Genomic DNA, 24,030 nt, shown 5'->3' on the forward strand with positions numbered 1-24,030 from the left:
TGGATGAGAGAACCTACTCTCCAGTAGCAGAATTAAGCACAATGGCCATTGCAAGCAGGTCTCCATTCATTGGCAGCAAAATGTTGATGTCTGGACTGTAACTTCCCTGAGATCATATCATGACTTAGGCAGCCCTGATTTGTAAAAACGCTTTCAAAAAAACACCAACGTATGATAGCTCTCAATGCAATTTTGCATTGACAACAGATCACTGCTCTACAGTGCCCTCTGGTGTCACATTTTTATAACTTGTTTTTAACATTGTAACTGACCAGTGTAGATGAGGGTAGACAATTTCTGCATTCCTTGGGAATGAGGAATGGACCAGGCAACAGTATGGCATCCAGAGAATTTAAAGTACATGCTATGTTTGCAAATGGGCGAAAATAAAAGTGTTTTCCTGCAGGCCAGTATGAAGATCTGTCAAATGTAGCCTTGCTAGAGAGAAGTTTCTATCTACATGTATTGTTTTAGTAGATTTCCTTGTCACATAGGCAAACGAAGGCCCGGGGGCTAGATCCAGCCCACTCGCCTTCTAAATCTAGCCCACGGATGGTCTGGGAATCAGCATGTTTTTACATGAGTAGAATGTGTCCTTTTATTTAAAATACATGTCTGGGTTATTTGTGGGGCATAGGAATTCGTTCATCCCCCCACCACAAAAAAAATATAGTCCGGCCCCTCACAAGGTCTGAGGGACAGTGGACAGGCCCCCTGCCGAAAAAGTTTGCTCACCCCTGACCTAGAACAACAGTGGGGAACCTCCAGCCCACAACTGTAATTAAAATAAATAAAAATCCACCAGCATTTTGGTGTGAATTTCTCTTAATACATTTTTGTATGTTGTTTCAACTAATATACACATTTTTGCAAGCATTTTTTTCGAGTAGCATTAATTTTGGTGTTATTTTAAACAATTATTCATTTTTATGCATACTTCCACTAATATATTTTTGGAAACACTGGTTGGTTTGCCAAATTTGACTAAGTGCAAATTTCAAAGGATGGCTGCATTTTGGTTCTCCTATTGTTTCACAATGTGCAGATTTCCATAGAGTCACCTTGAAATGTGACCTGAAACAAATCCCCTCCAAAAACCTGTTGCAAAGAAATAAAGGAAAGACTCAGGAGTTGAGTCACCTGACATCATGGTGCTATCAGGTGATTAATAGATTGTGATTGTGCTCATAATACTATTGGGGTGGCCATATATGACATTGCTTTCAACACCATTTGTGCGGATGAAACTTTTGGGGTGGTCAGACTGCCTCATTTCTAATCAGTGCACATCCCATGACTTCCTGCTGAAATCCCGTAACTCATCCCACAAATGTTCTGGCTTATTTTTGTCCCACTCTTGTTGTCCTATAGCCTCTGTACTGCAACAATGTGGTAGCATTGGGGAAGCATCACAGAAGAAATGGCAAAAATAAATTTGCAATCAATGCACTATTATTGTGTCAAGAAAATGTTGAGAGGAGCCTTTCGCCATGTCTGCCAAGTCTGCCTGTAAGAGGGGAGCCTGTTTCACAGGAGTTCCCCAGGGAAAGAGATGAAAGGTTGGTGAGATCTCCCCAAAGACGTGATTCATCTCGTTCACAAGTAACACAGAAAATGAACCACACTGATTAGAAAACACACTGCAGCCTTGATATTAAAGAGGATATTATTCATGGAGTCATTTTGTCAAGAACTATTAAGAACCTACAGACTCACATCATTCAGCCCCCCCCCCCTCTTCAAAATGTAACAGTCCTGTCTACTGGACATTTATCAGAATTTTGGTCAGTTTAGTTTTAAATGACTCAATCAATAGGGTTTTGGAGGGCACATCTCTTGGGAGATAATTGCACAGGAAAATAAATTGCACTGTCAGGAAGATTTCTCTGATATTCAGCATTTCAGGTCAAGCACATTCACAGACTCCTTCATAGGTTTGTTTTTGTTGTTTAAATGAAACCTAAACCTTGTCCGTCCCCCCAACTACTCAGATGAAAGAATACATGTTTTCGAGAGAGAAACACCCCCCCACACACACACAAAAGACACTTGGCCTTGCCAGCTATGCCATGCCCTCCATCCCCATCCTCAAATAGCTGCTCAGCATTCCATGCCCATTGGACAATGTTAGTCATCACTGAGCCATTTGCGGTTTTCTCCCCCTGTATATATTGTATTTTTGCAAACCTATGGATAACTCCCTGTTTTGTGGATGGATTTTGGCCTACCTACCTAAGAATCCACACTTTGATAACGAGTTTAGTATATAGGATATTGCTTTTTTTTTAAAAAAAAATCAGTATTGTGCAATAGAAACAGGCATCGAAGCACCACTACTTGAAAATATGAGCAACTTAAATAACTGAAAGGCAAATGGGAACATGAACATCTACACAGCATTGCATTACAGACACAATGCTGAGAGTAGCTCTAAAATGAAATGGGAGGGAGAACAACCACATAAGAGGAAAGAAAGAGCAGCGACTGAGGCCTTCGAGGACGACTGACCAAAATCATGTTAGATTCACACCTAGCCATTCATGTTTATTTCACAGGCTCTTAACTGTGTTACACATCCTTGGGGGAAGGATGACTAATTTGGGAATGATTGTAATATGGTTAATTTTCCTCAATTTCAGCTAGTATGAATAGCCTGATCTTTTTCACCTTTTGTGATGCCAAACAGCCCAGACTTCAACACCAGACTAGATTCATGATTTGTGACCATCTTATACAGTAGCCCCCTCACCCGCAAAAAAGCCCCCACACGCCAATCAGCAGAAATCAGTTTTCCAAACATGAAAACCAAGAGGTATCACTTGATCTACAATATTCTGTGTGCTGCTCAGCTACACCGTTCAAGATGCTATGCAGCATTGCAAGCAGAACATAATACCAGCCACAGCGTGACATAAGCATAAATAATTCATACACCCACAATGGCATTGTTAAAAATAGACTATTCTTTGTGACACTATCAGACATGCTCCTTTGAGAATTTGTTGTACCTCGAGACAAGAGGCTTTCAAAGTGGATGGGGAACGACATCTTCATCCGTGCCTGTGTGCAAAGCCCCATTAGTAAGGCACAATATCAAGGTGCAACTGCTAACACAGTGAAGCTCCGTTTCAAAACCATTCAGTCACACAGCTCCACATGCATATATGGGGCAAGGAGGAAGTCGAGCCTGAAGCAAAGCAAAATCTATCCCAGACATCTGCAGACTGTGGCCTATGGCAGTGCCCTTGCAAAGTGATTCAGAACTGGGGATGTGGCAACTCACTTAAGTACTGAGGTCTTGGCAAAAAAATAAGAATTTCAGCAAGAGCATGCATGCCCTGCCCCCCCCCCCAAGGGACACAGGTGGGTGGTGCTGTGGTCGAAACCACTGAGCCTCTTGGGCTTGCTGATTAAAATGTTGGCAGTTTGAATCTGCACAACGAGGGAAGCTCCCATTGCTTTGTCCCAACTCCTGCCAACCTAGCAGTTTGAAAGCATACCAGTGCGAGTAGATAATTAGGCACTGCTGCGGTGGGAAGGTAAACAGAGTTTCTGTGCGCTCTGGCACTTGTCATGGTGCTCCATTGCACCAGAAGCAGTTTAATCATGCTGGCCACATGACCTGGAAAGCTGTCTGCAGACAAATTGCTGGCTCCCTTGGCCTGAAAGCAGAGATGAGCACCGCACCCCATAGTCAAATTTGACTGGGCTTAACCATCCAGTGGTCCTTTACCTATGCCCCCCAAAAACATGACAGTGCCATGGAACTCCTGGGTGGATTATGTGGACCCCCTGGGGTCCTCAGACCACCAACTGGGAACCACTGTTTTAGTGTATTGTCGTTTCCCCCCCTTTTTATGGTTTTATCTTTTTGTAAGCCGCTTTGAGGGGATTTTTTTAACAACCAAACTGAGTATAAATCTTATGAAACAAACAAACAAACAAACAAATAAATAAAAACCATAACAGGGCCTCACATTCACACATGGTAGATGGTAAACACTTCTCAGTGACACTTAAGAAACAAAACAATGTATTTTTACACTTTTGCTAATATTTTGTTGCATGCAGCATTGTCAACTAAGCAGCCATCTCTCCAGCTATTCAAATTCCAGTTCAGATATTCATTCAACCGTATGAATGTGATTAATATTGTTGGCATCTGTCTGTCTTGAGAGACAATGGCGGGTGCCTTTGAGGGTGAAGTCAAACCTCTGTGCTGGCAGCACCAAAGTGACCTCCCTGGGGCATGGGGGTCCGGGATGCTCAGAATACAAGACCCCTCCCCCTCTTAGCCTCACTGCTGGGCTCCAAAGGAAAGCTGAGCAAGACGTCTGGCGCCAGCCTGGCTGCAGGAGCTGCTGGAAGGAGGCATACAAGTCGCCATTCCACTGTCTTAGGGGCTCCATTCCAGATTTGTGTAGGGTTTACTCCTTCACTTTTCCTCTTCCAAAGATATCACACAAGGCAGTGGAAGGGATTATTATTTTATAATTATTATATATTTATACCCCCCACTCCCCCCCATGGGACTCAGGGGGGCTTACAGATAAAAACAATAATCACTTAAAAATAGGGGGAAATAATTAAAAAACAATTAAACTGTAGAATTAAAACATGTATATAAACATGTATCTAAACATACAGATAATCCCAATGAAAACAGCATCGCACCAGCCCCTTCTTTAACTTTACAAGAACTGCTTTGTGAGTTCTGCCTGAAACACGGCCTATGAAGACCTTAAACAAACCAATGGCCATAGTCCCAGTCTTTGACATTAGCCAGTTGCATACAGCAAGTTTTACAGCCTCACCTCATCATCAACCATGGCTATTGTGCAGGTAGGTACCTCCTGAGAGTTTCCTCCAAAGGTGTTGTCCCTCTTGTCCTCTTCTCCATTTTTCTGGCCTCTGTGGACTCCTTTTTAACCTCCCATCCTTAAAGGGGCTGGGTGAATCCCAGCAGCTACAAAACAAGCTCCTGCACCCCTCTGCCTCTAGTGGGAGGGCACTTGAAGACCATTTGGAGTCACGTTATTTCGAGTACCAACAGTCTGGGGAGCCTGTGTTTGAATGCTAACGAAACAAAAGCCTGTGCTGCTGAGGTCAGAATGTTTCTGGCTCCTCACCATGGAAACCCACAAGCATGGGATAAGGTGCCACTTCAGGCTCCATCAGATTCCAGAATGAGCACTATGGTGGCAGTTGGATGAGAAGGACAGGCAGAGAGGCCCAAGAACATTCCCTCCTCTCAGGTCAAGGGATTCTCATTCATACAGACCTAGGCTGAATTGTGTGAGCAGTGGAAGTTACTCATGAGTAAGTCAGTGAGGCAGACAGAGCCCAGCCTGATCTCACAGCACAGGCAGGATGGAGGGAATGGAAGCATTCATCCCTTGCTGCAGATAGGTCTGAACATGCATGTGCTTTCCGCTATTTTGCAAGTTTGTTGTCCTATTGTTTTCTACCGTCCACATCAGGAAATGTTGGTCAGTTAGTCATGACAGCTAAATGGAATCTCCATGCACAAAATGAGTTCCTCTCTGAATTCCAGATATCCATGTGGACTTCTAGGGTCTTTGGGCGGCTGCTGGGAGAAACAGAACATTGAGCTAGATCAAGGGTGAGGAACCTTTGTCAGCTCAAGGACCACATTCTCTTCTGGGCAACGTTCTAGGGGCCATTCCAGTGGTAGGTGCAGGCAAAGGCAAAAAAATCAGAGAATTATAGAGTTGGAAGGAACCACAAGGGCCATCTAGTCCACCCCCTGCAATGCAGGAATCTTTCACCCAACAGGGGGCTTGAACCCATAACCCTGAGATTAAGAGTCTCATGCTCTACCAACTGAGCTATGGATACTGTGTGTAGCAATGGATGTAAATTTTATCTTTGAACAGTAGGCTAGTTTCTCACGTACTCACACATGCCCCTCTCTATCCTCCCCCATCCAGGCAAGTAAGAGGCATTATCAGGGTCCAAGGACACATTTGAGCCAGGCAAAAGCACTCAAGGAGAATGCAAAGCAGGACTGGTGCTGAACATGGCCCAGATGGAAGGGTGTGTGGCTGGGCAGGGGCTGTACTGCAGGGAAAGGCCTGAGGGCCAGGTAGAGAGGCCTGCAGGGCTGCATTTGGCTCCTGGCCCTGAGGTTTCCCACCATTGGTTTAATGCAATAAGCCAGGGGTAGGCAACCTAAGGCCCATGGGCCGGATGTGGCCCAATTGCCTTCTAAATCCGTCCTGCGGACGGTTTGGGAATCAGAGTGTTTTTACATGAGCAGAATGTGCCCTTTTATTAAAAATATTTATTGCAAAATTCAGAGACATACAGATTTTGAAGGACGGCTGTATTTCGGTTTGCATGTTGTTTTGGAGAGTATGAATTACGCAAATTCACTTTTAAATGTGAACTAAGTTGAGTTTCTCCTGCAGTCCAATTGTAAATAACAGAAACCTCCATAATCAGAAGTAGCATGTCACTATGTGGGGTAAATAGCAAGGGGTGGCCATCACTGTCATGCCCTCTTTATGAAGCTCCAGACGCATCTGGATGGCCACTTAGAGCAGAATGCTGGACTAGATTGACCTTAGTCTGGCATAACATGGCCATTCCGACATTTTATTTTAGATTTTTAATTCATTGATTTTGGCACAGAATATATATGCCAAATATATGCCATTTTCCCATTCACAAATTCTTAACTTCATTAGGTCACTGCCTCTCATCTCTCTCACCCCACGTAACACATGCAGGAAAAGCTTTTCTTTCTAGCCACAGTATAGTAAGAGGGGAAGGGATTGCAGCTGTTCTCTCATTATTAGAAAAACCACACCTAGCAATTTTCCTGTTCAGGATACGGAGCCAAGATTCCTTAATAAGGGTCACAGGCTGTGAAGTCACTGGGACATTTGGAAGAATCCTCTGCATACCACTAAAAATGTCAATTGGGAAGACTACAAATATTATTACAGTCACTTCAAAGCCAGTAACAACTTTAGCCTGCCTCACAGCAACTAATTTTTAATAGGAACCCTATTTTGAACCAAGCAAGTGTTCACTGGTGAGCAACATTGGCTTCACCCATCAGCTCATTCCCACACACAACTTAATAAAAAGATTATTTCATCCTCTATCCACATCAGTATGAACAGCAGCAGAGGCTTTTCCAAAGTATACCCCTTTAAGCATCTTGCCTGCCACTCCCATTTCTCTACACCTTGACTTCTGCATGGTAGGGAGTAGCTGAGGTGGAAAAAGAGAAAGTTATGAATGCTCTCTGTTGCTGTTCTTGTTGGGGAATGAATGAGGATTCAAGAGGCCATGTTACACCTTCCCAGAAAGTGGCTGGGATGTATACTTGTATGTGAGGGAAGAAGGATGCCCTAGGACCCAGGCCAAGCTGGTGACCAGGAAAGAATTCTTTGGAGTTCCAGTTACATCTCTTTAATCGATAGCAATCACAATACTATAAACAACTCATGTGCTATGTATACCTCTTTTTCTTACAGTCTTATTTCTACTCAGAAGCAAGCTTCATTGATATCAATGGGACTTAGTCCCAGGTAACTGTGTTTTGGGTTGCAGCCTTTAACTGGCAATAACATGATCAGAAAAAATGTCTAACATGGTCAAAGGCTCCTGAAAGCAAAAGGATAAATTACTATACTAAGTAATAATACCAGCTTGTGTGAACAATGATGTCTTCCAGAAATAGATACAGTGGTACCTCTAGTTACGAACATAATTCATTCCAGAGGTCCGTTCTTAACCTGAAACTGTTCTTAACTAGAGGCGTGCTTTCGCTAATGGGGCCTCTTGCTGCCACTGCACCGTTGACACACGAATTCTGTTCTCATCCTGGGGCAAAGTTCTCAACTCGAGGTAACTCTTCCAGGTTAGCAGAGTTTGTAACCTGAAGCGTTTGTAACCTGAGGCGTTTGTAGCTCGAGGTAGCACTGTACAGGCTACTTCAGGCTAAAATTATGCAAAGTCAATTTGCAACACAATTTAAATTAAATCTTAAGCATGAGAACTGTAAACTCACAGCTGGGTGGATACTAGTAGGCCTTTTTGCAATGAAGCAAAACTTTTGAGTCAATTGCTTAGCCTCAATTTTAATTTACAAATGAGGTGATTACTTAATTTTTATAATTATGAAGCATGCATGCACTCATACAGCTGTAGAGAAACCTGCTGGGTAAAAAAAGCTTTGGCGGAAAACAATACCTCAATTTTAAAAAGGGGAAGGGGGGCACGTGTCTAATTAGTCATTTACAGGATTGATTAATTAAGTTTGAGAGGGGAGAAAATAAAGCTTGTCACCAGCAAGTTAAATCCTTTTTGCAAATTCAAAGCTGGGGCAATTAGAAACAATTGCCAGGGAACTCATTTGTAAAAGGTCAATACAATTATTTCTAAGGCCTGGAAAGCTTTCCTTCAATACCAGTCAGTGCTAGGAAGTACTGCAACAGCAACGGTTAGGTTTGCTAATAACCATGAGAGGGTTGTCTTACCATATTTTCACACAGCGCAATTCACCATGGTATTGTGGCAGAAAACATAATTATTTCTGCTTGGAAAAGGAAGATACATCAGCACATCATAGTTTTTGGAGTCTATTCTCTCTTTAAAAAAATTTAGCGGAGAGAAAGGTTCCAACTCTTACACTGTAGTCATCACCTTTTGTAGAAGAGCCACAATAGTACCTCAACATAGGTAAAGGGACCTCTGACCATTTGGTCCAGCCGTGGACGACTCTGGGGTTGCGGCGCTCATCTCGCTTTACAGGCCGAGGGAGCCAACGTTTGTCCGCAGACAGTTTTTCTGTGTCATGTGACCAGCATGACTAAGCCGCTTCTGGCGAACCACGGCAGCGCACAGAAACGCCGTTTACCTTCCCGCTGGAGCAGTACCTATTTATCTACTTGCACTTGACATGCTTTCGAACTGCTAGGTTGGCAGCAGCTGGGTCCGAGCAATGGGAGCTCACCCCGTCGCGGGGATTCGAACCGCCGACCTTCTGATTGGCAAGCCTTAGGATCTGTGGTTTAGACCACAGCGCCACCCGCATTCCTCCACAGCACCACCCGCATCCCTGTACCTCATCATACCATTCCACATAATTAGCAGAAACATCTAACCCTCAAGCTAAAACATTTTCAGAGCGTTTCCCTTCTCTCCTGTCTCCTTCCTAGAAAGTTTTCCTTAAGTGACAAGTATCATTCAATTTCACATCTGTATTTCTGTAGCATCAGCACTTCAGCTGCATTTCTCCTTGGCTGTATAAACTTCACTAAATGGTCATTACTGATACTCTAGTAACCTCCAATGGATTTGAGCAAGCTTAAAGGGACATGTGGCAGCAACTCCTTTGCAGATATATCTTTGTGTTGCTTGACCTGAATTGCATATAATCCTTTAAAGAAACAGCTTTGGACGATAGCCCCTCGTAGCTCTTAAAAGAGGAGGGGGAAATGACTCTCAGTGACACTTATGTTGCCCCATTTTCACTCCTGAAAGTATTTTTCAATCCCAAGCAGAAAAAATTCATTGTGACACCAAATTGAGCATCTTAAATCTCTAGTTGCTGAGTTCAGAAAAAGCTGGGATGCCACTAAGATAGTTCTACATACATATAAACCAGTGCATTATACAGATCTTAGCAATGCTTTTCAGAGTCAGCTATATAAAACAGGGATTCAGGTAGCTATGATCCATAGCTAAGACTCATTTGACAAATGTTGCAGCCCTGGGCATTATTTCATACTGGTATTAAATGATTGGTTTCAGTAGCCACAACATAAGAATGTAGGGTGGTGGTTTAAAGATTTCCTTTATGTAGAAAGTTTGCAGAGTACCAATAATCTCACTCTGCTGTTCTGATAAAATATTCAAGTAAGACTTGATCACAGCTTATTCTCCACTTTCCTCTTTTTTAATTGCTCTGTCAAATGAAATGATTTTTGAGGGACTGGCATTTTTTAGGCTATTTGATAGCACTACTTTGTGACTGAATGGTAGAATCAGAATCAGAAGAATCTTTATTTTAATCAGCCACTAGCCATAGCAATAAAATAAAATGTACTGAAGAGAGGTAAAAACTTAACTATGCAAAAGACATCTGGAGGTTTACATCAAAAATCAAATAATAGATCTTATTCTAACTGCCCCTGCTAAAAATTTTGCAGTTTTTCCTGTCACCTGATTATCTTGATCTGCTAGAAGAAAGGACACAGTAGCAATGGTTGAGCGACCCGATATGGATAGTAGCAGAGGAGTAAGAACATCACTCCTCAAATCTTTATAAAGTGTGCAAGCTAGAAGCTTGATTCAATATTCAATATTGCCATCTTCACATGGACATTTTTCCAGCGGAATTTTTTGAAATCAACCCTCAAGTACAGCTGAAGGCAGTGTATTTAATCTTGCATAAGTTAAAGTGTGTCTGTATTTTGGAATTGTTAAATTTTGCAAATAGGGTGTCAATGTTTCTTAATGACTAGGTGAAAAATAATCATACCAGTAGACTGGTAGGGTTTAAATTTAGCCAAAGCCAATAATTAAATGTCCTACACCAAATCTGTAATTCAACAGAGGGGAGATTAGCTTCCACACACAATGAAGCATTTGGAACACAGGATGGAACAGGGGGAAAATTGCCTTAAGAACTCAGACTGAATAGCGTCTGTAGATCCAAGGTGAGCGCCTGTCCAAATGGGCTCAGGCCCATAAAGTAACTGCGCTAAGGGTTTAGCTTTAAAAACTTCAAGTGCTAATGATATGTGATTGCCACCTTTCATATGGAAAAAGCATGTCAGAATTTTGGCCCTTTGAGAAGCTTTTTCCTTTGCATATTTCTGATGTGCTCCCCATGACCCTGTTGACTGAAAAGTAAGGCTGAGGCATTTAAACACTTTAACTGATTAACCATATGCCATCCATGGGCCCTATAGTTTCTTGAAAACACCATGACTTTAGTTTTCTTGTAGTTCACAGCCAACTGTTCTCTTTGGCAGTGCAGTGGTACCTTGGGTTACATACGCTTCAGGTTACAGATTCTGCTAACCCGGAAGTAGTACCTCGGGTTAAGAACTTTGCTTCAGGAGGAGGAGGAGGAGTTTGGATTTGATATCCCGCCTTTCACTCCCTTTTTAAGGAGTCTCAAAGCGGCTCACATTCTCCTTTCCCTTCCTCCCCCACAACAAGCACTCTGTGAGGTGAGTGGGGCTGAGAGACTTCAAAGAAGTGTGACTGGCCCAAGGTCACCCAGCAGCTGCATGTGGAGGAGTGGGGAAGTGAACCCGGTTCCCCAGATAACGAGACTACCGCTCTTAACCACTACACCATACTGGCTCTCAGAACAGAAATTGTGCTCTGGCGGCGCAGTGGCAGCAGCAGGCCCCATTAGCTAAAGTGGTACATCAGGTTAAGGACGGTTTCAGGTTAAGAACGGACCTCCAGAAAAAAATTAAGTTCTTAACCCAAGGTACTACTGTATCCTGAGAATGCCCTCATCAATCTTTTCAGGCCCACTTTTGTTTGAGATAGAAGTACCACATCATCTGCGTATAATAATATAGAGGTGGCTTTTGTGGCCAATTTAGGGGTGTGAGACTCTGGGGATGTTGAACTCTGGACAATATCATTTATATATAAATTAAACAGTGCAGGAACTAGGGTACAACCTTGCTTAACTCAAACTCAATGACAAACTTATATGCAAATTGCAAGATTGCAATATAATCTATCACACTGCCTCCATGCTTTGTAAAGTGGGTATATTCCCCAGGCCAGTCTCCCTTTATTGTACCGTTTAATATTAACAAGTCCCTCTGCCTCACAACTTGGGCTAAACAAAGCCCTAAATAATTACATTTATGATCTTTGGACAAATGGGAGGTACCTCTGGCTAAGTAAATATCTGGTTCCAGAATCTGATTGTAATTGGTGTACAAATTTACATTGTTGGTTCACATACGTTTGTTAAAATCCCATGCAATGATAAACACTGCAGTAGTATGTAAGGATTCCAGGGATTCTACAGTGGTGCCCCGCAAGACGAATGCCTCGCAAGACAAAAAACTCGCTAGACGAAAGGGTTTTTCGGTTTTGCGTTGCTTCGCTAGACGAATTTCCCTATTGGCTTGCTTCGCAAGACGAAAACGCCTTGCTTTTTTTAAAAAGCCGCTTGAAGAGGCGCAGTTGCGACGGACCGTGCTTCGCAAGACGAAAAGACTCGCGGAACGAATTATTTTCGTCTTGCGAGGCACCACTGTATATAATTCTCTAGGTCTGTCCAGATAGTATTTACAACAGATTTCTTTTTGACAAGGGGGTATGTAGATGTTAATCAGCAATAGACATACATTCAAAACTACAACCAAGACAGCAGTTGCAAATGGGTTACATGGAATCATGGCTGTTGTAGTTGCATTCAACTTTGCGGAGATGAAACATGCTAGACCCCCACTGGCCCTACAGCCTTTTGTCGAGGGTGTGGCTGTCATTTGTATCCGTTAAGCATTATAGAGTCATTGTGCCATTTTTCTTGTAGCTGAATAATATCAAATTGCTCAAAATAACTGCAGGAGGCAGTGGAAGACAGGAGTGCCTGGCGTGCTCTGGTCCATGGGGTCACGAAGAGTCGGACACGACTCAACGACCAAACAACAACAAGTTCATCATCTGTTTATTATCCTGCTTTGAACACCAACCTGCTATGTTCCATGATAACAGTTTTAGCCCCAATTCCTTTAAGGCTCTGTGCTTGTTGCTTCCACTTTGTCCAGATACCCAATTTCATCTTTAAAAATGCTTCCATTCATCTTATCAGTGGGAACCCATTCAACAGCGTTAGTATCCTCGGGTGAGGACTACCTATTTCATTTGGAACTAATTTCTGATAGCTCAGCCAGGAATTCAGTCACACCACCAGAATTGTCCCTCCCCATATCGTATTCCAAGAGGGGTTGACTGGATGGAACTGTCCAGCACAGTCTCATTTTCTGCCCTAACATACTGGAACTGGTGCAATTCATTTTGAACTGGTAGACAATAGAAATAGAAGTATTTTACAAAAACTCTCTGCCTTTTTAATCATGTGACCAGACCAAGCTGATGAAGCTAAGCCAATTCTTTCTTTGTTTGTTTTTTGTTCTCTTAATAATATGCTTCAATAATATATGCTTGCCCCATGCAAAAACTATCCATGCCACTGGATTTAAGTTGCATCTATTAAATACAAGAGTCTTCGGCAACATGCAAATGTGTATGTGCATGTCAATGCCTATGTCCACTTCAGGCCATGATCCTACTGTAAGTGTGAAAATAAGGGTATTTCAAGTGCACAAGGGTTTTGTCTGTAATATGTTATAGGCCGCACAACTTTTTCTGTATTTTTTCTTTCTTTCTGTCACTGGTTCCTTTTATTTCAGGGTTTCATCTGATCAAGACCTTGGAGATGTTCCTGAACCCCCCCACAATGCTGTAGTCAGCACTGTTGAAAATTGCTGGCCTGAAATATATTGTCAGAGATATTTCTAGTCCTTTAAAGCCTATTTAAAATATCCTGTTCCATTGAAGTAAGCAACATTGCATTTCTCTTAAAAGTTGAATGACTATGTACATGATATGTATTGAATTTCAGGAAGTCTGGAACCCAATTGTCATCTATGCATGAAACCAATACAGCTTGGCTACAGTAATGCCAAATGGAGCTGCCTTTGAAAAGCATTTGGAAGCAGCCACAACTTGTCAGGCATAGACAGCTGTGTATATTCCCTCCAACATTTCTCTGATGAAAATAGGGACATCCTATCCATATTAATTATTATTATTATTATTATTATTATTATCATTATTATTATTTGCTGGCAATCTCACTGGGTTGCCCCAACCACGCAGGGTGGCTTCCAACATATATAAAAGCATAATAAAACATTAAACATTAACAACTTCCCTGTACAGGGCTGCTTTCAAATGTCTTCTAAAGGTTACTTATCTCCTTGACTGCAGGGTCAAATAACTCCCTACCCTCCAACATTTCTCTGATGAAAATAGGGACGTCCTGAGGAAAAGTGGGGCATTCTGGGATCAGATCAGAAATCAGGACGGCTTCTGTAAATCTGGGACTGTCCCTGGAAAATAGGGACATTTGGAGGGTCTCGTGTACATGAGACCCAGGAAGCTTGCGATTGCTCAGAAGTGGCATCCATTTTTTCCTTGAATCGACACTATTCTCTTTCTGGTTCCAGAGACAGATTCAGATACTCAGATAAGCAAGATGCATGTTCAATATAATGGCAGTTTCTGAGAGTGAGAAACTCAGGCTCCCTAACCTTAAAACAAAGACTCCGGCCTTCTTTTTGCAGCTTTAGCTGCCCAGGCACCTTCTGCACTTGCCACAGTTCTCTGCAAATGCAAACCTCTACATAACATTTTATGCACATCAAACTTTTACATCTATTTTATTTTTATTTCTTTAAAAAGATCTATTCATGCTTTAGCTCCTTTTTGTCTGTCTTTTCGAATTATCCTCACTTGGTTGATACTTTCCATTTAGCTAAGCTTGGTCCACTTCTCTCCAAGTAAGTTACTTGATTCCAAGAGGAATCACACAGCAAGTGTTTTATGATTACCTGGTGCGCATAAGTGTATGTTTTAAGTTTTTCTTTATCTCATTTGTTACTTTATGACATATACAACAATGGCTACTACAGTACTGATCCTATTCCAATAAACTAAGCCAGCTTCACATCCATCTACCACCCACTATCCAAACTCCAACTCCATCCTCAACTGAACTGACTCCAAACTGTCTCACCTCAATCACTAAGATTACCTTTGAAGACTCCCATCCAATCACCACTCACTACTAATATTCCAAACTCTCTCACCCTTCCCACCTAACATTTACCTTAAGTCCTCCAATATACTTACCTATACATTCACTTCAATTACTCTAACAATGCATGTGCATACAATATTATGTACAAAAACAGCAGAAGCTCACAGAGCCCATGGCACTGCCTTGAAATTACAAATGTGGCCCATGAGCCCCCAAAAGTTTGGGGATCCCTACTAGAGCATTACCAAGGACGAATAGCTTGCCTGCTGGGGCCCATGATCCTTGCATGAAAGAGATGGGTAGGCCTCCCCGAAGGCAATGGTGAAACAGAAGGCCCTCCAGTAAAGGCAATGTCCCCCATTCACTGTGCACATGTGCAAGGGGATAAGATGAGCCCTGCGTTTGTACTAAATTGATTAGCATTGGGCAACAGAAAATCTACCTATATTTATACAGTGGTGCTATGATGCATAACATCAGATACACGTATATGCTAAATTCTGAATTGATACCTCTACCACCAAGAATCCTAGAGCAAGGATGGAAAAGAAACATTGCATTCGGCAAGCATTTTAATGGCATTTACAGAAGAAAGCTAAAATAACAGCTCCATGCCTTTTGAATCTCTTTTCTACAATCCTATAGTTCAGAACTGTGCCGCCTGCTTTATATAGGGTTCACCTAATTTTATACATGCCTTTACATACTGTACACAAAGTTAGACATAGGATTTGTTTAAACTCTAAAATGTTCTGCATTGCACTCTCAGGGGCATATTGAACGCCCCCTTACAACCACCATATCAATGCTATATGGATTTTGACAGTTGTGGATCTCTGCATAAATATCTGAATAAAATGCCACTACAGATTCTAGCCACCGAAAAGCTTTTATTTAGTGTGTAAATCCACAGCTAATGAGCCTTGAAGATATGATTGCAAAATAACAGTCTCCTGCTGTCAAGCTCAACTGCTGGAGTCTATTGTTTATAATTATATAATTTTGCACTATAAGGTGTCCAACTGTCTTAGCTTTTTCTTACCACCCTAGTGCTACCAATAATTTCACATTCACAGCCAGCAATATTTTAACTTTGCTTACTCAACTAGCACTAGTGTGCCAGAAGCAGCACATACAGTAGTACCTCGGGTTACGGACACTTCAAGTTACAGACGTTTCAGGTTACAAAAACAGAAATAGTACCTCGGGTGAAGAACTTTGCTTCAGGATGAGAGCAGAAATTGTGCGGCGGCGGCAGCAGGAGGCCCCATTAGCCTCCAGAACGAATTAAGTTCTTAATTTGAGGTACCACTGTACTGCCTTTATGAAAAGGAACCATCTGAGTGCATGCAGCAGGGAACCTGAAAAGAGGTCTGCTTGGGAACCCTCTCTGGCAGGACCAGCCCATACATGAGGCAAGGTGAGCCAGGAACTACAGGAGCAGCAAGGAATGCCCCCAAGAAATGCATCACCCACTGCTGCTGCTGTAGTGGCAACAACGGCTGTGGCACGCTCCTTGGAGGCCAGATCTGCTGTCCCCTCAGCAGCTCCTCCCAGTGCCAGCTCCACAGCAGCCTCTCAGTGAGTAGAAGGTGCAACCGGCCTCCTCCCACTCCTAGGGAGGAAATGGCGGGGGCTGCCCTCTGGGGTCTCCAGGACTCTGCAGCCACTTCATGCAATTCAGAGCAGGTCCCTTTCCTACCCACAATGGCCTTTGATTCCCAGTTCAACCACTGGATAAGGTTGATCTTCATGCCCCACCCCACCCCATTCCTGATTTGATCATCACTCCCTCTTCTTCCCTGCGGGGGGAGCATGACTTGGACCAGGGGGCAACCTTCTTGCTCAGAGGTGGAGAAACGCATGCTGGTGGTGAGCAGGGACAGAGGCAAGAGGTAGGTGGATCAATATATGCCTCTTTCACCTTGTATAGTGTGGCATGTTTCAGCCATGCAAAAGCCAGAGGTTTCTACATACACAACTCTCCATCTTCCACCACACTCCAGCCAGGCAAAAACACGAGAGGAAGGTGTAGAGCAGGGTTGTGAGGGCTCTGTGGCCTAAGGAGAGTGGCATGGCCTGGGCATGGGCAGTGAAGAGTTCTGAGAGCCAGAGATGGACTTCGGGGCCTGAGGTTCCTCACCCCTGCTGGCGCACCCTCTCCCCAATCCTGTAACTTTGGGGAGGGAAGTTAATGACCAAAAGGATAGGTTTCGCAGGCATCTGAATGTGTGGTTCTCCCAGTTTGGTCATTCTGTTCTCCCCATGACAGGGAGGAGAGGAAAGTGTTGGGCCAGGTCTCAAACACTCCACAAAAGACAGTCACAGGTAGTCCTCCTGCCTCCACACACACATCCAAAAAGACGGTCAAAAATGTTTGCATGCAACTATAGTGACTTTCATCTATTGCTAAGTTCAAAAGAAGCTCAACATGAAATGTCACTTATTGGGCTGTATGAGGCATATATATTACTAGAGTGGATGGGATCCAAGTGAGATAAGTTAAGAGGGGAACTATAAGTTCCATGTAGCTTAGTGATTCTTTCCCTCAGGGGCTTAATTTTATCAGGTAAAGCTTCTGTGACGCTTTTAATCTGTGATGTTCTGTTGTTGTTGTTGTTGCTGCTGCTGCTGCTGCTTTTGTGTACTCTGTTGGAAACCATCCAGAGGGGCTGGGGCAACCAAGTTTGATAGGTTGGATACAAAAAATTAATAATAATAACAATAACAGCTATTATTATTATTACCCCTTCATTTCTCTCCTTTCTAGCTGTTCAAAACCACAAGCCACTTTTCTCCTAGAGAAATAACAGCTACAGGCCCCCTACCTTCTAACCCTTGGAGAGAAAGAGAGCCAGGGGTGGTCTATTTTAAACAGATACATTGCTAGGAAAGAAAGAATTAAACAGTCCCCTCATCCTTGTGAAAGCTCGCTTCACGTAATAAAAGAAAAACCCTCAGGGGGAAACAGACACAGAGCAACAAGCAGCTCTGCCCTGGGAAATACCATTGCTGCCTTTTTCTGCTTCCCTTACTCCTGACAATGGTTTAAGAAATAATTATCTTAAGATCTATGATTGGGCCTAAAATAACATGATTTTATGTGTCTGGAATTTAACTGGCTGCATGATGATCTTAAGGAGGAACAAAGAGGCCTCATTTCAGTACAAAATTGCAGAGTATTGAAACTTCCTGCTGGCAAAATTAATAATAAATTATTATTATTATTATTATTATCACCACCAGCCCTCTCTCTTAGATATGCACCCATCCTTTCAAAGTGATTAAATAATGCAAACCCATGTAACTATATGCAGGGAGAGCGTTCTGTTCCTCAGGAGACCTACCCAACAGACACCTATCCAAACATTACTGCAATAGTATCATCACACTACAGCTTGAAACACAGGCTTAGCAAGACACAAAAGCCACATGTGTAATGTAGGCAATGACAACTGTACAATGCGGCTTCTGAAAACACATTGTCTGTATACAGCCAGAATCTCTTCAGAAGGCAAAGGCAGAGTGCTGAATGGACAGCGGCTTATGAGCAAGCCTCCAGAGGCTGCAGCAGCCTCACAAGCTCCCTGAGGGTGGGCAATGCTGTGCCAAAGATGAGCAGCCAAGCGGACTTGAAACACTGTCTTGCTGGAATCAGACCAAAATCTCCATCCAGCTCAGCGTGGCTTCCATTGTCAGGCAGCCAGGTGCCTCTGACAAGCAGAGTAGGAAGGCAACAGTCCTCCACTGTTTGCCATTAGCATCCAGAACTCGAGAGTTATACAGTGGTACCTCGGGTTACATATGCTTCAGGTTACACACTCCACTAACCCAGAAATAGTGCTTCAGGTTAAGAACTTTGCTTCAGGATGAGAACAGAAATCGTGCTCCAGCGGCACGGCAGCAGGAGGAGGCCCCATGAGCTAAAGTGGTGCTTCAGGTTAAGAACAGTTTCAGGTTAAGAACAGACCTCTGGAACAAATTAAGTTCTTAACCCGAGGTACCACTGTACTGCATTTGTGCAACTTAGCTATCATGTTTCTAGTAGCTGTGGAGAGAGTTATCCTCCATGAATAAATCTGTTCCTTTGGCCATCCATGCTGGTGGCCTTCCCCGCACCTAGTGAATTGCTCCATCATTGTTATAATGGAAGCTGCTAGGAAAGGAAGCTTAAGAATACAGTATTTCTGTATCCACTTCCCAGACCTCAGCAGTCAACAATATATAGCATTTCTATTATTCTAGCGAGATGAGGGCTAGATGAGGAGGAAGTCCCTGAGCTCAGTAATCTCATGCTGTTGCACTTGAAACAGGGAGGGGATTTCCCCAGCTGTTTGTCTTGCCCCCCTCCCATGCAATTTCTCACAGCCCACCAACTTCTTATCTATACACTAATACGGATCTAAGGTTTTCCACAGCAATGTTTACAAAGTTTAAACCATACCACCCACACGCAAGAGAGAAGTACCAGCAGACTCACAGTAAACTTAAGGAACACACACAGACACAATCGGGGGGTGGGGGTGGAGAGGGGACCCCAAAACAGAACTATAAAAAGCTCAGTGGCATGGAGTATTGAGACACAACTGAGGGGGAGTGGGGAAAAGAACAGAGTGGCTGGAACAAGAGGACAGGAAAGCACACATACATATAGGGAAGGGAAACAAAGAAGGGGAAGGATAAGATGTTTATAAAATGACAAATTGCATGGAGAAAGAGTGATGTTTCATCCCCTCTCAGACCTATGGAACTGGTGGCCACCAATTGCAACTGATAGGCAGAAGATTCAGAACGGACATAAGGAAGTCAATAACACATAATTGGCGTTTTAGAATTTACTGCCATACCGGTAAGTTGTTTTGCTGTTTGTTTGTTTGTTTGTTTGTTTGTTTGTTTGTTTGTTTGTTTGTTGTTTTTAAAGCACAGATAAATATATGTTTGGTGGCAATTAGCCATGATATTTAGGTGAAACTGAAATTTAAAGATCCATGTTGGATGCAGAAAAGCTTCAGCAGCAATTTCACCGCAAAGGTCAGACAGATTTGCAACAAGGGTCTGGTTTACAAAGGAGCCAAACCAAACATTTAATGTGTTGGGTTTTTTACTTAACAGAACAGCCTCTGTGTGGAGGTGAGCTTATAACTGCAAGAATCACAGCAGATATGAAGGGGGGATTTAGCCCTTTCCTCGCCTGCTCCAGTTCTCAGGAAGAATCCCACTTTTGAAGCTATTGCTTGGATTGGGAGGAAATACCCCACATCGAAATTTAACAGTCTTATCCAGCTTGGGTTCTTCTAAGTACAGAAAGTCCTTGAGTGCTCATGGCACCTCTCAGTTTGAACAACCACTGCAAGCATTAATGACTGGAGAGCCCCAATGTTGTTGCTTGCAGCTGATGAGAGGAAGAGTAGGAAAATGCAGCCAAGGCCAAAGAAAAATAGTGAATCAGTGGGCAACTCTGCTTTTCTTTACTCAGAGCAAGGGAAGAGTTGGAACACTCAATGGGCACAAAGGATTATGTGAGCAGATGGAAGTATTATGAATACAGCAAGACCTTACAGTTGCCATGAGCTGAAGATGTCATTATAAAAATATTCCCTGAACCATCAAACAAGCATCCAGCTCTCTGTGTAGTAGCTATTTTGGGTTCAAGGACAACTAGCACCTGCAATTGTTCTTCAGAACGCTTTCAACAACAACTATAATTCATGTTACATCTATATATATAAACACCCTGCCATCGCCACTGTTCTAGTATCAAGTAGCATTGTTTTAATGTTTGCCCTGATACAGCTCTGAATGGCAGCAACAACTGTGCAGAAAAACAATGTGGAGTTTCAACTGCTCATGCATGGCAAAAAAGAAAAAGGTGCTTTATATTATGAAACACTATATACCCCCGGCCTCTGCTGAGCAGAGCAACACCACTCTAGGCAGTGCCTGAGCATTGCTTTCAGACTTCTTAAATTAGTCGTGACCTTTAAAGTCTGAAGTAATGTATATTGCTCTAATGTTTAATTGTTAGGGTCAGGAAAAAGAAAAGTCTGCCACTTTTTAAAAGATGTCCCCCCACCCATGTTCTTCAGAAAATACAATGCACCACAATTGTCCATGTGGAGATGAAGGATGCCAACTACTTCTTAATAACTACACAAAGCAAACAGGTTCTCAAAATTAACAAGAAGTTGAAATTCACAACTGGCATTTGTTTTGCCCTTCCTTTCTAAAGGGCATATATATATGTTGCATACTTAATTTTGCTTAATACTATAATGTGTTTGTGTGTATTAGTGTTTGTAAAAAGGTTTTTTATTAATTACATAGAAGAAAAACAGTATCAAAACATTTTTATTTACATGTACAAAATACAGTATTTTGGTGGGAAATATTTAAAAGTATATCTGTATATAAGTTGAGTGGCAATTAAGAGTTCAAAGAGCATATTTCCTCACATCTGAGAATTTTAATTTCTTTACACACACAGCGAGGACAGAGTTCACCAGTTCCTTCATTCCTGGAGCAGGCATTCCACATTCACCAGAAACATGAACAATTACCAAGCCCTGACCAATCATCTGTTTTGTATGATGGGATGGGGAAAATTAAACAGAGAATAATTGAAGGTCATCCCAGTTAACTTGTGAAACACCTAGGCTGCAATCTCAACCCAATTTACCTGGAAGTAAATGCCACTGAATTCAATAGGACTTACTTCTGAGTAAACATGTTTGGGCTTGCAACGGTAATTGTTTAACTGTGGTGTAGTTGACTGATGTCAAATTTACAGTCCCCTTCTGGGAACTTTGATTCTTTGCAGGTAGGTTTTGGGACCCTAACACCATCATCTGCACCTTCATTTCAGTTGCATTTATCAAAATACTAGGAGGGAAATCATGATAATTAAATGGATAAATAAAACCACTATAACATTTGCAGTGTAGATACTGCTAAGAAACAATCACATTTATTTATTCTTGTAACAATAAAAGCAATTTTAGAAAAAACTTTTCTAAGTCAGACTAATTTCTTTTGAATCAGTCTCTAAACTCCTACTACAAATAGCTTCACTTTGGTTGCACCTAAATGTTAACTGGCATGATTCCAATTAAGGAAGAGAAAAGTTATTGAAGTTCTTCATGCTTTTTATCCTTCCTGTTCTTCTCCAGTCCTTTTAGTAGCATTTAAAAAAAAATAATACAGCTGTCTAATTGATTTGCAATATGCATAAAGTTCTCTATAATGGTGTACTTTGGAACCCGGCGTGAGCATTATCCGAAGGTGGAGTTGTGGATCTTCCAGTCCATGGCAGCTTTGGGTCCCATCCTTAGTCCCTGCACCCTCACCCCCACTCCTGTCACTGCAGCAACTGGATTTACAAAAACAGCTGTGATGCAACACTTCGGCATCACCAGGCAGCCTCAACTGAAAATGATCCCAGAGTTGGGCAGTCATGGATGCTTCATTTGGGTTTGCTGTGAAAACTGTGCTAAGTCAAGGGACATTATCCTCAAAGGTTTTGGGCAAAAAGGTCACAGGGGATTTCTGAGGGATTGCAGGGCTCCCTCCATTGTAGCAGGTGTTAACGATACCACCCAAAATACGTTCTGCCGCATGACCACCTGAGGATGCCCTGGAGGCTTTCTTCCACTGCCTGCAACACCACACAGCAAGCATCATTATGCACTCTAGCACACATTTCGTGTTCCAGCCATTGCTCAGCCTGTTCCATTGCTCTGCTGCCCCCTGGAGCACCAGGAGGCAGAACAGGCTCCACAGCACCAGAGAGGGTACTCAGGACCGGGGCAACGGTGCTAATGGTCTTTGCAGCCTGCTATTCCACAGCGAGACTAGAGTCACAACAGGATCACCTGCCTGATCCTCTGGAAAATCTCTCCGAGTGTTCAGGAATCCACTGTCTTTCATTAGGCTCCATCTCTGGAGGTGGGCCACAAATGACACAACATATGTGTTTGGTAATTCAGTTTCATCCAGTCTCACTCTGCAGAGTTTTGTAGAAGAAGTACCGGTATTTTATAAGGTGTTGTATTTTCCTTACTAAAGAAACACAGGATGCATTTATCAAAACTGTTACATGAACAAATGCCTGGGCTGCTTATTTCAGGATACAAATTGTCTTTTCAGACTAGTAAAGTCATACTAAGCATTCAGTGCACTGGCTGAAGACAAATGGCAGAAGCTGACACAAATTTCTGGCAACGCATACAGTGGAATACAAAAACCCTGTTAAACTCTATTACCCAAGAGTAATAAGATTATTAATAAAACATTTAAATATAGGAATTTTTTTCACACTAGTCTGATGTATTATTTGTCAGCTTTGATGGATGTATTAAGATATCAAGATGACTACAAAACGCAAAAAAGTAAGTTGGACATGCACATAATTCATTGCAATTTTGAAAAGAAAAATCAACTTATTGAAGAGCAATCCAAACTACCAAATCTGCCAGCTAGAGGGGTTAGGAGAGGTGGATCACACACACACGCCAGCAGAGAGGGGATTTGCCAGCAGAAAACTCATATGCTGGTGGAACCACACCTGAAAACCAGTTGCTGGAAACAGGGCTGGCCCAATACATTTTGGCACCTGAGGCAAACCACAAAATGCCCCCCTCCAGCCAGGAAAGAAGGGGAGAGTGAAGATCTACATCAGGAACCGGGGGAGGGGGAGATAAAGATCTATAACAGGAACAGGGTGGGGGAGACCAGCAGCACCTCCTTTTTGCCAAGAGGCCACTGTAAATGGGGGGGGGCTGCTGAGGAGGAGGCAGATCTGTCTTCCAAGAAGTGTGGAGTCCTTGGCGCCACTGGGCAGCAGCAGCAGCAGCAGTGGGCAATGCATTACTTGGAGGCAGGATCTGCTGTCCCTGTGGATCCTGCCGCCTGAGGCAGTCACCTCTCCTTTCCTCATATAAGGGTTGGTGCTGACTGGAACCCACAGAATGGGAGAGTGCGCTTGTGCTCAAATCCTGCTTGCAGATTTCTCACAGGCATCTATCTGGTTCGGCACTGAGAGAACAGGGCCCTGGACTAGACAGGGCTGATTCAGCAGGGCATGGCAGCTCACAGCACTGGGCGGATAGGAAGAGAGGGAGGGAGCTAAACTGAAGGGCACAAGAAGGGCCGTGGTGGGTGTCAGGTAAGGGGCAGATCAGCACATGGAA

The 24,030-nt window shown here is 42.9% G+C and overlaps 1 protein-coding gene across 9 annotated transcripts in view; it reads right to left on the bottom strand.

Annotated features, from left to right (window-relative positions):
- The window catches only part of LOC310692376 (poly(rC)-binding protein 3-like), a 256,230-nt gene that overhangs the window by 152,455 nt on the left and 79,745 nt on the right, over positions 1–24,030 (bottom strand). For 2 of the 9 annotated variants that reach the window (XM_083473296.1, XM_083473293.1), the window contains exon 1: positions 4,815–5,094. The exons of the other annotated variants lie outside the window; for them this stretch is intronic. The gene's annotated coding sequence lies outside the window, so the exon portion shown is untranslated. Of the gene's footprint in view, positions 1–4,814; positions 5,095–24,030 lie in introns of those variants that run through there. 9 annotated transcript variants of the gene reach the window in all.

This window comes from Podarcis liolepis (assembly GCF_965112155.1).
Source record: "Podarcis liolepis genome assembly, chromosome: 13".
NCBI lineage: Eukaryota > Metazoa > Chordata > Lepidosauria > Squamata > Lacertidae > Podarcis > Podarcis liolepis.